The sequence below is a fragment of the Dermacentor albipictus genome, chromosome 2 (genome assembly GCF_038994185.2).
Source record: "Dermacentor albipictus isolate Rhodes 1998 colony chromosome 2, USDA_Dalb.pri_finalv2, whole genome shotgun sequence".
Taxonomy (NCBI): Eukaryota; Metazoa; Arthropoda; class Arachnida; order Ixodida; family Ixodidae; genus Dermacentor; species Dermacentor albipictus.
In genome coordinates this window covers 30,635,167-30,651,514 of record NC_091822.1, presented here as the reverse complement: position 1 = coordinate 30,651,514, position 16,348 = coordinate 30,635,167, and the positions used below count along the sequence as shown (strand labels likewise).

The window sequence follows — 16,348 nt, the reverse complement described above, 5'->3', positions numbered from 1 at the left end:
CGCGGGCGCATATTGCAGAGGCCAAATGGCATTACTGTAAACTCATACAGGCCATCAGGTGTAATGAAAGCTGTCTTCGAGCGGTCGGATTCATCCACTGGCACTTGCCAATAGCCCGATCGCAAGTCCAAAGAAGAAAAGAATTCAGCACCATGTAGGCAATCCAGGGCGTCATCTATGCGCGGTAGAGGATAGACATCTTTTCGTGTAATCTTGTTGAGGCGACGATAGTCCACACAGAAACGAATCGAGCCATCTTTTTTTTACTACGGGCGACGACCAAGGGCTGCAGGATGGCTTGATAAGACCACGGTCAAGCATGTCTTCAACTTGCTCGGTGGATGACACGCGGTACGGACGCTGGCGTAATGGTGCGTGATGTCCCGTATCAATGTAGTGAGAGACGGTACTTGTGCGGCCTAATGATGCTTGGTTCCAGTGAAAAGAGGCGTGAAAACCATTTAAAAGAGTTATCAGCTGCTCACGTTGTGTCGGCTCGAGGTCATCGGCAATGGAGCGACAAAAAACTTCCGGTGGTACTCGGTTGGATGGCACATGGGGTGCTGTTACGTTGGCAGTATCTACGTCGTCGGCAATAGGGAAATGCACAATAACGTCAGCGTCCACAGACTCGATGGTACCAATAGTCTCGCCACAGTGCAAAGCCAAAGTGTACGAATTTGGGTTTGAAATCAGTATTTCTGCAGCACCATGGTGAACCGTGAGGAGGGCGAAAGGCAACAATATAGGCTGGCGGCGAATGAAGACGGCAGCGGGTGTAAACATGACCGTCGCTTCGGCAAGCGATGCGCTTGAAAGAGGGACAAATACAGCACTGTGAGGAGGAAGGTCAGTATCTGAAGCTACACAGATCCTGCTAAGATCCTGAACTTGAAAGTCGTGAGATGGCAAATCGCACAGTACGGAGAACGAAGCCTAAGCACGTGCACAGTCAATGACGGCATGATGGCGCGACAGAAAATCCCAACCGAGAATCACATCGTGGGAGCAACAAGTTAACACAAGGAAATCAATCGAATACAAGATGTCTCGAATCAGCACCCTGGCAGTGCACATAGCGACTGGCTGTACTTGTTGTGCACTGACTGTTCTAAGCAATAGTACCGACGGCTTCATGGTCACTTTCCGTAATGCACGACAAAGCTTCTCACTAATCACGGATACAGCAGTACCTGTATCGACGAGCGCAAGAGATTTGATGCCATCAACGGACACTTCAATAACGTTAGCGAGGGGAAAACGAGGACTTTGATGTTCCGACGATAATGCAGTTCGTGCCTCAGGAACTGCGGAAATCAGTTTTCCGCCTCAGTAGTACTGGCACTGGGTCTACGACGCATGGGTGAGAGTGAGTGCCGACGAGGGGAAGGCGAGCGACGAGTGCCGTAGAGCTGTGACTGCGGTGCTGGTATGTCATCAGCAGCGTAGACTTCCGGTGGTGGTCGTGAAGGCATACGGAAAGGTCGGAAGTCGGAGCTGGGTCGTCGCGGGGTGCCCACGAAGGCCGGCAAGCGCCGGCGGCAGAAGCGCACTACATGACCCGGGCTACCGCAGGCATAGCATATTGGGAGGTTGTTAGCAGTGGGCCAAGGATTTGTACCCTGCTGCTGTGCACTGAAAAACGGATCCGCCGGCTGGCGAGGCGAAGGCGGAGGAGAGAACACCGGCGGGCGAGGCGCTGAAGGCGGAGGAGAGAACCCCGGCAGACAAAGCTCCCGTGCAACGGCTTCAGCATACGTCAGAGGCGCGGCCACGGGAGCCGGCTGACACGGCGGTGGAAGAGCTTCGGTCACTTGCTCTTGAATTATCTGTCGGATCGCTGGAGCCAAACATTGAGAAGGATTCTCCGTGGTCGGCAAAATCGAGAGCTGTCGTGCGACCTCTTCGCGCACAAATTCTTTTAATTGCGTCAGCAAAGTTGTGTGGTTGTCGCCAGGGGCGTAGCCAGGGGGGGGGGGGGGCGCTTATGGGGCTTCAGCCCCCCCCCCCCGAAATTTTTTCGTGCTGTCGATGCACCGCCGACCAAAGCGACCCCCGGCGCCGGAAATCACTCTGGATTTTGTCTAGAATGTCTTTTTGACGCTCGAAAAGACATTTAACCGCGAAGATTGCAAACTCGGGCTGGATTTCGTGGCAACGCCCATACACCGGGAGTCACATAACGCCAAGCAGTCCCATCCAAGCACAAAGTTTCAAGGACGCTTTGATGGTGAGCGGGCTCGCCGCGGCATCTCACTGAGGCCACGGAATCTATGGAGCGCATGGATATCAATTGCGAAACTTTATGGGTATAAATCTCATGAGCTCTTGATGTGAAAGGTGCATTGACATTTCGAAAGTTGTGCTTTAGATTTTCAATTTCGGAACTTTGTGGGTTTAATGTTGTTATAAACATTTCACGCCAAAGGTCTATTGACTTTTCTAAAGTCTTACATCGGAACATACAACGAGACAAGCCAAATCAACACACTAGCAGACGAGTTGACAAAGCAGGCAGTGAGGTCCAATGAGACGAAGCGTTGGGGTGGTTCATTTGTGCCGTCATGTCACATAAAAAATATATATAATATCAAAAATTTTTTTTAACCTACGCCAGAACATCCATGTCAAGACACTAAAGCCAGTCAAAGTAACTACGTTCGTATTTATTTTTCTACTTTGACTTTTATTCGCGAGGACACATTGAGCCTCTTCAATTTTTTTTAGATGAACAGTCTCTGGAAAGAATATCCGCAGCGATTGTATGCCAACGGCTCTCAGGCCCTCACACCTACGACATCATTGCGACAGTGCTCCACGCAGTATTTTTGGAAGGCCTTTAGGTGAGTTACAAGGCTGTTCCTTTTTTAATCTTATTCTTTACACTGAGGTTCCAGATTTTTAATATCTTAATAATTCTCAAAAGTTATATTATAAACTATTCTTTAGCATAAGCACTCCACTTGATTTCAGCAACACTTCTTTCAATGGGACTCTTTCCATTTTCAAAGTTCATTATTGTGTTATATTATAGATTGGCTTCTGTTAGAAGCCTACCACAAATCTGTGTCTGCGTGGGTAGTCGCCGTGTGTATCTTTCCTTTTGAATCGATATTAACCTTCACTTCCTTCATGTCTTTCTCTAACAGCTTCATTAAAACGTAAATGTAGAGTGAGCGCTCTGTCCTGTCCCCTATTATTTTCCTAGTTGTCTGCGCTTTTATTTCATAGTGTTTAAGCAACTAGCCTATCAGATGATATTGATGCTGTAGTAAATGTTTCAACCACCACCAGGTCGTTCCCGCCCTAACTTATTGTTGCGAATTTCCACTTTTCGTGACGCATTGTCTTTGGAGAAACAGGTGACCATGATACCATGATGAAGGTGTTGTCGCAAATGGCATCACTTAGGTGTTAGAGATATAGTGGCTCGTACAATTATTCATCTCACAAGGTTCACCTGCCACGACACAACTGTGCCGCGCACGCATTGAACCTCGTCGCTTCGGTCGATACCGAAAATGCGTGCAACAACGTGGCCTACGGCGAAATGGCGAGCACTGTTCTTTTTTTTTTGCAAAACTGAAGACTCTTTGGATAAAATAAGCCCAGTCCATGCTTGCAGCCGAGGCCATAAAGACATCCTTGGGAAGGGAGCTCCCTGCTCCGAACGCAACACGACGGACTTCTTCGTCGAATGTGCTGAGGTTCATCAACGAAGTTCCGAAAGGGAGGGTGGACGCAACGTTCGACACATTTTCGTTGCCATAATTGCAACACGAGGAGATCTCTCTTCATTTACGAACACTGCAAGGTATATTTCGATTATTTGTTTAACATTATGCACTGCGTTCATTGTATTTTTTTTATTCTTCCAGGCGATGTACGCTGTGGCAAAGGGGCTAGAAATATTGCAAGGCGAGCAATTTATATGTACATGGGCGTCCTGCAGCCAACGCTTCACTCTCTGCTGCGGTACCGGCGATCCCTCCCGCCGTTCAACTACGGCACACACCTTGCTAGCGCCCTTCAGGAGGCAGTCACGAAGAGGTGAGCGAAATCTGTTTGTGCCTCTCCGCTTCTTCGATCTCGTCGCGTGCTCTCGCAGGGACGCATATGCGTGCGCACCACAGAGTGTCCGCTTTTATATACAACTCGTACCTCGAAGTGAAATGTTTCCGGCAGTGCCATACATTGTTCCTTTGTCAACACAGGTTTTCTCAAGTTCTGGAAGATGCCGCGGTCTGGCCCGGGCAGCGGCGGTCCATCCCGAGTTCAAGCTCTCCTGGATGATGGAAGAGCGGAGAGCTGCGACCTTACACCTTCTTGAAGAAGAAGTGCCGTGCGCGGGAATCATTTTGCAGTGAAAATCCAGCAGCCAGTGACGGAAGCGACAAAGAAATTATTTTTTCAGTTGCCCCAAGCCTCTCGTTCATCCACCGGGGAGCAACAGTGGGTCAATGATCCTAGAACTGACCTGAGCGAGCTGGCGAAGTTCCCCGATATCAAGATCTTTATCCAACGTAATACGGGGATTCTGTCCAGCGCGCCGGCTGAACAACTATTCAATAAAGGACGCGACGTATTCTCCTTCAAGAGGGGGAAGCTCTCGGATGCCAACTTTGAGAAACAACTCATCCCGAGTTAGAATTACTTTTGCAAATAAGTTCCCGGACCCCAATGGTGCATCAAAAAAAGTTGATGCAACTTAATGAGACATACACAACGGTTGTTGTTGGCGGGCTTGAGTGTGCCCCCTTTTAGGTTCCCTTCGTCTTCGGTTTCACCACGTACAATTTTGACCACCTGCATGCCTTCGTATGTTTTTCTTAAAATAACTGTCATTTTGTTTGTGATATATTACCTATTTTAAACAGTAATGGAAAAGTAACGACGTTACTTTTTCCCAGTAACTGTAACAGTAACAAGTTACTTTTGGAAGCTTTGTAATTGTAACAGAGTTACTTTTTTGGTTTAGGTGACTGTAACTGGAACACAATCGATCTTTCTTCAATAAAATGTTGCGTTTTAAATGCTACAAATGACAATGATTGCCACTACGGGCAGAGAAGTAATCGCCTTGCTGCCTTAATTGTGCTTGAAAATTGGAAAAGGTGGGACCTCATAGATTATATTTTGTAAGAATGTTCAAGGTCACAAGCACAAAGGTTAGACAAATCCATGGCAGCGAGATGGTCGCATCTCCAGAATTCTATGTAGTAACTTTTGCAGAAATGTCTATGCGACAACAATGGCCTCAGAAACCAGGCGGCCTCATCTCGGATGCCATGCGACAACGCACGGCTCATGTTTGGCAAAGTGTTTATTAATAGAGAAATTCTCATCAATTCGCGCAAATCTGTATACCGTAGTCATATACCCAGAAAAAAAAAGTGCGCCGCCCATTTTGTCTCACAACAATAATCGTCACCAATCTTGCGCATACTTTCCTTATTGCTGTGCGCAGGGTATACGTATAATCTTCAGACGGGAAGTGCGTGCATCTCAGCTTGCCACAGATTCGTGACAGGGAAGTCACGAGCATGGTGCGCTAAAAATAAAGAATGTACATTCACGATTGTTGACTGTATTTCTTTGTATGGGACAAGATAAAAGTACGCAAAGGTGTGCACTTTCAAAAAAAAAAAAATGCCCTCACAGAGGACAGTTTTGTTTGGAATCCATGCACTCAACCAAGAACAATGCATTTCGTGTTTGTTGCTTTATGCAATTCTGCTTCGGTAATGTTTATTTAATGTGTGTATACATGTTGTACTAGCACTCGAATTGTTGATGTAGCTATATTTTCAAACGTCCGTCTACATTTCCCAGTTTTGGCACGAAATATGTTCATTTTTTCATTCGTATGAAGAGGGTGTATCCGCGGCACTTTCATTTCCCTACTAATTGATCGCAATATCTTGGTTGTAAGGTTAACAGAGTAGCAATACCACCAAACGATTTATTGTTTTGTTGAGACAATTCAGCTATCAAACTCTCCTCGTTGAAGTTGCCCCGTTCGCAGAGGGGTTATATGTCTTTCAGTACATCGTCAAACCCCGGGAAATTGTCCACGCTAGTATCGTTTTCGCTGTCCGCGATCGCGTCGACAGCCATGGCAGCTAGCGAGCCGTGAATTTATTATCTCTGCGTCTGCTAGTAACCGACTTTCGACCGGTATCACTCCCTCGTACACATAGCCGAGTACCCACTCCAATAACCCCTACGTCTGTGAGGGGAAGAGATGCGGCTTTAGCAAGTGCCGGTTGTGGGCGCTGGAGTCGCCCCACACGTACGGCACAGATTCCAGGCCCATCCGGAAGTCGTCAAGCAGGAAATCGCTTTGATCGGCAAGACTTTTCCTTTTCGGAACCGCGATGATACGAAGATGTACGGAATACCAAAGAGAGGTGGCACGTGCGTTCGAATGGACGCGACGCCGATAGAATGAAACGAAGAAAGTACGCACTCCTTGCGCTGGACTAAAGAAGACGAGCAGCTATTTCGCTATGCATAAGCACTGGCTGAAGAGCAGCAGAAACTGGGAAAAAAAAAAAAGACGACAGGCTGAGAGCTGCATGGTTCCGGCGAGAACGGAAAGGCGAGAACGGAAAGGCGAGACCCGCGCCCCAGAAAAGAGAAAGCGAAAACAAGAACAGAAACCGGCTTTTCCCGCAAGCGACTGACGCGCCATGCCACGGTTGTCGGAAGTGCGAAACGATGTTTCGAGGTCCGCCCGGTAGGATTGCTGACGTCGCAAAGGAAAATGGCGGCGCGCGGATCCCGTCTGCTGGCCCTGCTTCCGAGATTCTAAAAGTGTGTTGTGCGCGAACATCGGCAGTGCCTGTGGAAGTGTGCTTTTTGGTAGTGAACAAACACTTCCCTGTGGTACTCGCTTGTGGATTACGCTCTCATCTAGACGACTAAGCCCCGCTTTGGATTTGACGTCTGCTCGTCGCGCAAAGAAAACATGGGTAGCCGCCGGCACGACTCACGGTGGGTGTGGATGTTACTGGCGCGAGAGTGCTTCGCTCGGGTCCGCCCGAGTTCACCGCATGTCATTCACCGACTCTGCCGCGGTGTTTATTGATGTTGCTGCTGCTTCGCGCTGGTCATCGCTGGCGTGTAGGGAGCCTAAACACCGCAGCAGTTCTCATCGCAAGCTCTTTGTGCTCGATAATGTTTTTTCCTCGCTCGGCTCAGTGATGAGGCCCCATGATCGTAAACTACCTCGGCAGTCGATGCCAAGCGTTCGCGACGCTGTCGTCTGACCCTCTATGACTTTTTAATTTTTGCGATTCGACCGCAACGCACCGCTCGTTCTAGCCTGAATGAAGCGCTACATTCATCCAACGGCCATAAACTACTACGCCCTGTTTAGGTAGGCTCGCTGTTTATCATGCATCTCTAGCCGCGGCATTTCCATTCAGAATGGGAATTCTTCGAGCGTCTCCACACAGGGCGTAGTTGATAGCCACGGCGGCTGCCAGCGCTGACGGAAACCCTCGGTTTTCTTTCCCGGGGTGTGCCGAGCGGCATTCTACAACCGTGGACGCTTGCGTTCCGTTTTGCATATATTAGTTTAGACATGCCTCTGAGGCAAATCGTATAGGCCGTTTACTCTCTGGTCGCGCAACGACGGTGTTGTGCAAACGCGCCAGCCCGCAAAATCGACGTGCCCACCCGGAGCTCGTCCGTAGTGTCACCCGAAAAAGCCGTTGCCGCCGGCACCTGTGTGTGGCTGGCGGGCGAGAGATTGCGGTTTGTTCGCATTACTGACTGCGAGAGGCTCGTTCGTGTTTTCGCGCAATGAACCCGGAAGAAGGCGGGCGAAAGCCTACCCGCTATGTTGCACGTATTGCGCTCCCGCATGGATGGGTGCTTACGGCAGCAATACACACCGCGGGCGCTGCTCAATGGAGCGTAGCTGATCGTAGTAGCAGTGCATATCGTCACGTCTCTCCCGATCGACGGTCACTATCATCGCCGCGCGTGTGTGTGCGCGCGTAGAGGAGGCACGATTCAGGTTATAGTAATCGTCGCCGAAACGTTTGCTGCGTAGTTCTGCCGTGTGTGGCATTTTTTCTTTTCTGCTGTCAGCGCGAAATGCAATCGATAGGCATTGGAAGTGTTTGAAATGAGCCCCTAGAACAAAGTTGGGGCAACGATTTAGGCTGTGTTAGCGGGCACGCGTTATTTCTGCTTCGTTTTTTCGAGAAACTTCGGAAGTTAAACAAACTGCACGTAGTACATGTACCTCGATAACGGTTTTAAATCGCAGAGGTGAATGAGTTATTGACAGATCGCTGAAGACAGTTTGCGCCAGCCCAGTCGTTTCGTGCGTAAGGTTCCCTCACGGCCCCTTTCCATCATCCTGCAAGCGCAACTCCGCCACCACGTGTGCAACGAAAACGTCTCGTAATCAGCTTCGCGCGAGGAGGCAGCGTCCGTCTGGGCCGGCCGGGCAGGCGCGCCTTGTCGCCTCGTCCGGCGGTGCCGGAATGCGCCCGTCCGCTTGGCGTGCTGTGCTGCGGCCACGCGCTGTGCTGCTGTCAACGGCGGTGCGACCGCCTTCGGAGAGCTGTCTTCGGACGGCATTCCCGCCTCACGGAACGAGTTCTTCCTCTGCCAAGGCCCGCGCTTCCAGCTTTCTTTCTTAACATGTTCTTCCTCGTCATTTGTTGACGGCTGGTGTGCCGTTGCACGAAGCTGCTGTGTGATGTGGGGGCTTGCGCATTCCGTCGTGCCGCCGGTTATCAATCGCTCGGCCGAGCTGGGGAAATAATTCAGCCCGCGGTCTGCAGCGCGCGTTGGAGTCGCTCGTGGAAATAAATCGCGCTTTTGTTTGCGTTTTGTTTTCTTGTCGCGTATCTGTGCGAAACGGCGTGTACTGCGTAACACGACAAAAACGGCATAGTTCGGAACGCTGGCAGTATTGCAGGCACAATACTCGTCGCTGTTTGGTAGCGTAGGAATTTTAGTGACTCGTTGGAGTTGCCGCGGGTGTTGGTGTAGGAGCTGCGAGCACGGATTTTGCTCGGGAGCATTGAAGGGACTCCTCGAGCGCCATGGTCGAGGCGCATAGAGCGGAGTTTGTTTATCGATGACGCACGACAAGACATCGTACGTGTACCATTGTCCCGGCGTAGCGGGTGGAATTGCCAAAAACATACGCCTATCCGTTCTAGTCCGCCTCTCACCTCTCTCTATGCCCGTCACGACTACTTCCCAATGTGCCATGAAAGTCCAATGGACATGCACTGGTAAGCAAGTTTTGGACATATGGATGTCCGTCGCGAGATTCACGTAAATCCACCGGATTTACACGGACGTCCATAGGACGCTTATGCGCAGGAAAATGGGCAATCCGTCGAACGTTCGATGGCTGCCAGAATCGCACATTCGGACGCTGCAGGGACATGCAAAACCATCACTTGGCCCTTTCAGTACATCTATTGGACATCCATAGGAGTACAGTTACTGAAACTTGGGGGTGTTCATCGGACATGCTTTGTTTTAATTGTTTTAGCAGGGGTGTACATACATGGTATCCCAACACAGTACCATGCACAAAGGTTTAAAAAAAAAAGGAATTGTGTTACCCGAAGAAAACCTAGAGCACAGTTTCCAGGACAGTGGAGTAGCTGCTAGCAATTTTTTCGTTATTGAGATTTAAGTAGATAACTAATTAGTTGTCTAGCTTGATAAGTACTATGGTAATTATCAAAGTGTCATTGAGAAAATAGTAGAGCGACATGAAAAACTGATACAGCTTTCTGTTGCTCAATTCGTGCTACATAAAAGTTTTTCCGAGCCTGAAAGAAGCCGGCGAATACATGCAAGATTGCCGTGCGACTGACTGCTCGAGGCACTTTGCGTCTATTCGCGGGCTTTTTTCAAGCTTGGAAAAACACTTATGTAGCACATATTGAGCAACAGAAAGCTGTGTCGGGAGTATTTCATGTTGCTCTACAATTAGTTCATTGACACTTTTGATAATAAGGACATTAGTTCTCACTTTAGATAATTACAATTTCCAAATTAAATCTCAGTAACTAAAAAATTGCTGGCGGCTACTTCACTTTACTGGAAACAATATGCGCTAGGTTTTCTTCGAATAACACAACTGCTCTTTTTTTTTTAATCTTGGTCCATGACAGTTGGGACACCCTGTATACAGTTTGCACCAAGCCATATTGGACCCCTTCGTACCTGCCATGATTAATGCTGTTGCAGCATTCAGTTGGCTGGCTTCTCTGACAACATCCATATGCTGCAACTAGGATATCACAGATGCAAAAGGAAGCTTTGCAGTATGAGGCACAGTGATCTATATTTTATTTTATTAAAGACAGTGCAAAGTACATTTTCAAATATGACCAAACACTTTCTTGACACGAAATTACACAATGACGATCACAGTAAGCTCAAACATAACTTCAGCTAACTTAGCTATCACAGTAAACTGATGTCACAGCCGTTTCATTTTGAATCTGGGAACTTACATTAAATGGTATGCGTTTTGTAACGTGAACAAAACTTCGATAACACAATATCAGTGAGAAATCTGTAAAATGATTTCAGTTGGCTTAGCTTTATCACAAAAAGCTGACATCGCAGATTTTTTCACTTAAAAAAGAGAACTTGCATGAAGCTGGTGCAGTTTAACCCAATATCATATGCACAATGAAAATCAGAGCAGTCTTAAATATTCCAGCTAGCTTGCTTTGCTATCAAAGGAAGCTGGTACGCATGTTTCTTATATAAGAAATATTAACTTGCGTCAAAATGGTACTATATAAGCGTGACGGCTTCGCAACACTTAAGCAAAACTGGCAAAGACTAGTCACACTACACTGAGAATATTACAAAAGAGTCCGTTTAAGTGCCGACCATACCTGACATTATATTTCAAAGAACATGTGCACATAGTACTTGTCTACCACTAGCTGTAGCACTTGTATACTGCGGATGCAGTTGAACATTATACAAACAAAATTATGAGATTGTCATCGTATCACAATTATATATCGGCGCTAACTTGAATATGTTTCGACTAGGTGACAGCGTACATGCAAGTACTCGGGTATTCCACATATTCCAACAGGGTCACGAATTCTGAACTAGCTGCCCAACCTGTCACTTAGACTTTTGACAGGTCATGAAAAGCTGCATGGGAATAGAATCAAAATGCATTACCACCACAAGCCTTTACATGTTATCACTTAATAACTTTGTAAAGATGAAGTTCGGTCATAATGTGCACAATACGAAAACATCCAATAACTCCTTATGGTTAGCTTCGCATTCTGAATTTTAACGTAAGTCCGAAGCGGAGAATGCAGAATGTTACGCTGTATCCAGGAACCAACCTAGTTTACTAAACTGGAGCAAAAATATTAAAAAGTGACTTCCTGAGGTTGCCAAATTGGCTAATCAGTAATATACTGATTGTGGTTTCTCTGTTGCGTTCAGGAAATTGTTGATGGAACGTCAGTTACTGAACTTAAAAAATCTCAATTTGAACAAGTCTGAAAGTACAATAGGCAAAAATATGGCAAGTAGCACCTGTTGATTTGACCTGCAATGATGGCATCAGTATTTTGAGTATTGCATCTGGGCACAGTTGATTTGTACCTCTGTATCATCATTTCACATGATCGTTTGTTTTTTGTAAAAAAAGCAGTAGTTAGTACATTTTGAGAGGAACCCGCACATGTGCACAATTGGGCTGGTTGCAGATGAAAGAAAATTGAATGCTTTCACAATAACTGCAAATGAAACGCTGCATAATATAGAACAATACACATAGTAATACAATACTATAGTCGGATACAACTTTAGAAAAAAGGGGAGGCCCCGCCCAGACGACCGAAGCGGCGAAGTCACCGGCCGTCCGGCGCATGACGTCGGTCCAGAGTGCGCGCCCTTTGGTGGATGCTCGTGTGCATCCGTATCAGAGGAGTAAACGCCCCCTTTTTTCTAAAGTTGTAACCGACTATAGTAAAGGCATAGACAGTACTTAAAGTGATAGGTTACACTAGCGGTAGATCTTGGCCAAATTTTAGCAATGTGAGCTGTGATACATTTGCTTTATTATAACACACATTAGACAGAAAAAAAGACAAGTAAGCGTCTTAAATATAGCTTAACAAGCAACGTAAATGTTGACTATGTACTTCTGCCCACACGGGTCACTTGCTCTGCTGGTACAAACGGCAAACAGAAAGCATATATTAAAAGCTGCATAAACCTAAAAGACATATTTGATGACAAAAAACACATGGCCTTTAAATATTCTTCCAACAGATATTGTGGTAGACTTCTACTGAACTGCTGACAAGTCTGAACTTTCTAAACTGCGTCTGTTCGGGGCAGCACTGGAGCAATCGTATCTCTGCACGCGTGCGGTGAGCCGTCTGCTGTGCCGCACACCCATCGTGGTGACCTTGGTTTCACCCCCGCAGCTTCCGCCCTTCGCCCTGCAGTCGGATCGGGCGCGTTTCGAGCCTCCGCGGTGCGCTTCGATGTCGTTGCGAGTGCCTTCTTTCGCAACGGAGTGGGCGATGTAAGAGTCGGGGTCGGGCACGTGAAAGGGGGCAGCTGCAGCGCATGCCGTCGTCCGACTCATCCACGCCGAGGGCGTTGTTGAAGGGAGGAACGTGTTCTCACCGAGAACGAGGCGTACTGTTCATTTACAATATCTACACGAAGGGTGGAGAACGTTACACCTCATCAGTTTGGCATGACTGTAGCACACCGAGGAGCCGAAAACGTCTGCTTAAACCCCTCTGTCCTCCCTATATCCCTAGCCCTGGGAATTGACCGATGGATGGATGGATGGATGGAAGGTAGGAGCGTCCCCTTTGAAACGGGGTGATGGCAGTTGCCACCGTGCTCAGCTTTTTATTTTTGTTTAACTGTGTTGTAAGTTATTAAAATTTGCCATTTTCTTTACATACTTCTTCCTACACTTTTAACCTTATGTCACCTTTCTGCTTTTGAGCTACCAATCTTCCAATCGCTTTTTGCTAATTTCCACCGCATACTTATTTACATGACTATTGTTATCTCTGAACCCTAGGGCCTCAGGAAGCGTGACTGTGCCCGCATCGACATCGGGATGGATACTATCACATTTTGTATGAGGTGCTCTATTGTTTCTGCAGATTCACCACACACAGTACATGTGTCTTCTTCTTCGTTAAATTTCTTTTTATAGATGCGCGTTCTAAGACATCCTGACCTTTAGCTTCAAAGAGTAAAGCACTGCCTCTTGAGTTATCATAAAACGCTTCCTTCCTGATCTGCTGTTTCCAGTATCGATATAGTTCAACACTTTGCTTCTTTTCCATTGAATTTATCCAATTTTTACCTTCCGCGTTTTTACCCTGTCGTTTAATGTTCTGTCTTTCTCCGTCCTCATGTCTGGTATACTTACTGGTTAGCTTCCTAGTTCTTTTCCGCAATTGTGAGTCAATGCTCTTTCTGTATATGTGTTCAAATACCTTAATTGCCCACCTGTTATCGCCCAATTTCTTTAGTGTTTTTTCTTATAGGATTTTACTCTTAGCTTTCCGTGCTTCGAACGATGCCCAGCCCATATCCTCCTGTACTGTCTCGTGTGTGGTTTTCCTGTGGGCACCTAGTGCTAATCTTCCAACAGCTCTCTGATTTACTTCTAGTCTCGACTGAACTTCTGCCCTTAAACACAGGACCGTATTCCCAAAAGTAAGCCCCGGTACCATTATTCCTTTCTAAATACCTCTCAGTACTTCATACCTGTTGTACCTCCACAATGCCCAATGTTTAATTATCCCGGCATCTCTTCGCCCTTTTGCTACGAGAGACTGTTTGTGTGTGCTTTTCCGTGTACATCTGCCCTTTGTTTATCCATACCCCGAGATATTTGTATTCGGCCACTGGGGTTATTTCATGGCCTTGTATTGTAAGCTCCTGATCAGTTGTATCGTTGAAAAACATCCCACCAAACTTAGCTGCGATAAAACTGAAACCTAGACTGTCTCCTTCGTCTCCACAATAATTAACCAGAGTTTGCAAATCTCCCGGGCTATCTGCTAACAGTACAATATCGTCCGCATACATTAAACCCGGTAGTCGTTGCTCAAAAACCTCCTTCTTTCCATAGTTATCATCTAAAGCATGAACAGCAGCGGTGATAGAGGACAACCTTAATCCTTTGTGTACCTCGACAGTTGTCGTACTCTTAATTCCTTACCATGTTATTTCAACATTATTTTCTCGATATATTGCCTGTAGGAAATCAATTACCTCACGACTGATACCTTCATCTTTTAATATGTTCCACAGGAGTTCCCTGTTCACGTTGTCGTATGCACCGCTTATGTCCAGGAAGGCTAAATACACAGGTATATTTTCCGCCTTAGCTATTTCTATGCACTGGGTAAGCACAAACAGGCTATCATCTAAGCGCCTACCTCTTCTGGACCCGTTCTGAGGTTCTCCGAGTATTCTATTACTTTCTACCCATGACTGCATCTTTAATTTCACCGTCAGCATCGCCAGCCTATATATAACTGATGTTGTCGTAATTGGTCGGAAGGATTTTACGTTCGTCTTATCGCATTTCCTTTTATAAATCAAATTCATTTTACTCTGTTCCCAACTGTGTGGAATTTGCTTATTTGTTATGACTGCCTCCAATGCTTTTATCAGCGTTTCCTTGCTTCTTGGACCAAGTTCATTGATTAACTTATCGGAATTTCGTCTATCCCTGCGGACGTGCATTTTGGAATATTTGCTTCCGCCTTTTACCAGTTAAGATTGGTCAGTTCTAAGCTGTTTTCTATTGTGCTATCCTGTGTTGCTCCCTCATTTGGAGCAATTACCCGATCGCCTTTCCTAAACGACTCAGCTATAACTGAACCAATGTAGCTCACAGCGTCATATCCCTCTAAACATTTTCCCTCGGCATCGTGAATCTGTTCCGGCTTTCTGTGATTCGCTTTACCCAGCCAGCTTATATGGTTCCAGAGTTTCCTTGACCCCCCTTTAGTTGCATCGCGAACTTCAACCAGCCAGCGATCAGAGGTCTGCTTTATTTTAGCCTGGACGAGGACCTGCGCTTGTTGTTTCTTTTGTCGATAAGATTCCCATTTTTGGCCTATTTCCTCATCAGATAACTGCGCCCTCTTTGCTTCTTTGTGTTCCCGTGATGCCAACCGTCGTTGTTCGATGGCCTCCCTAATTTCCTTATTCCACCAACTTCGTGGCTTCCTCTTTCCTCTCCAGCGGTTTACTCCTCTTACTTCTTTTATTTTTGTACTAATTAGTAGGTCTAAGTGATTATAATCCCACTTTTCCATGGGATGTTTCTCTATTGCTTCCTCTATGCCGGCTGCTGTTTGCGCTATTTGTTCGTCATTTAATTTTGCGTACTCTTTTTGACTTCCCTGCATTTCTCTTTTGAGCAGGACTCCCAGCTGTAGACTAATACGCTTATGATCACTTCCGAGGCTGTACTACCCCTCCTCGTCTATTTCCATTATGACGAGCTTGCTATACATCCCCTGTGACATTAAGCAGTAGTCACTGGTCGTTTGCCTGTTACGGGACTCCCACGTGATTTGTACCTCACACTTAGTTTCTCTATTTACTATAACTAGGTTGTGTCGCTCACAGAAGTCTAGCATCAACTTCCCGTTACAATCTGTGTATCCATCCAGAACCTCGATGTGGCCATTCATGTCTCCCAGCAGACAAATATCGGCACCTTCTCCAAACTGCTTTTTATCGTTATTGAGACACTTCACTAGATCCTTGTTCTTTTGCCTGCAATTGTCCCCTGTCCCTAAATAAACTACTCCTAGCCATGTCTTTTTACCGGCAATTGTACCTGATACCCAGACATGATGTTTGCAAGTTGACTTTATTCTTTGCCTATTTGTTCCTTGGTGTATGAGCATACCTACTCCTCCTCCCTTCCTCTCCGTTGTTGTTCTATTGCTCCCTTCCCAGACGTAGCCTTCAATAAACGGTGGGTCTTCTAGATCCCTGAGATGTGTTTCGCATAGCGCGTTTACACCTACTTCTTCGTCCTTTACCTGCTGTTCTATTTCTAACCACTTCGCTCTCTTTCTACCGCCCTGCATGTTTATGTACCTGATCCTGGTGTTAAATTTCTTTTTTGTAGTTTTCTTCCTGGACCTCCGAGTGGCCATTTTAATGGCGTCAGCCTCTATTGTTGCACTTAAATTTCTACATTGTTTCTACCTACCTCTACGCCCTGAGCCGCAGCGGACCCCCCCCCCCCCCCCCCCCCCAAAAAAAAAGAAAGCTACTGCCCGGCCTGGCAGGCGCCAGCCGA

The 16,348-nt window shown here is 46.8% G+C and overlaps 1 protein-coding gene and 1 pseudogene across 2 annotated transcripts in view; both read left to right on the top strand.

The window, feature by feature from the left end:
• Positions 1–2,748: 2,748 nt before the first annotated feature.
• LOC135897752 (uncharacterized) lies at positions 2,749–4,666 on the top strand (annotated as a pseudogene).
• Positions 4,667–6,743: 2,077 nt separating this feature from the next.
• Positions 6,744–16,348, top strand: part of LOC135897748 (unconventional myosin-XVIIIa-like) — a 364,913-nt gene continuing 355,308 nt past the window's right edge. For both annotated transcript variants that reach the window (XM_065426465.2, XM_065426463.2), the window contains exon 1: positions 6,744–6,996. The gene's annotated coding sequence lies outside the window, so the exon portion shown is untranslated. The remainder of the gene's footprint in view (positions 6,997–16,348) is intronic.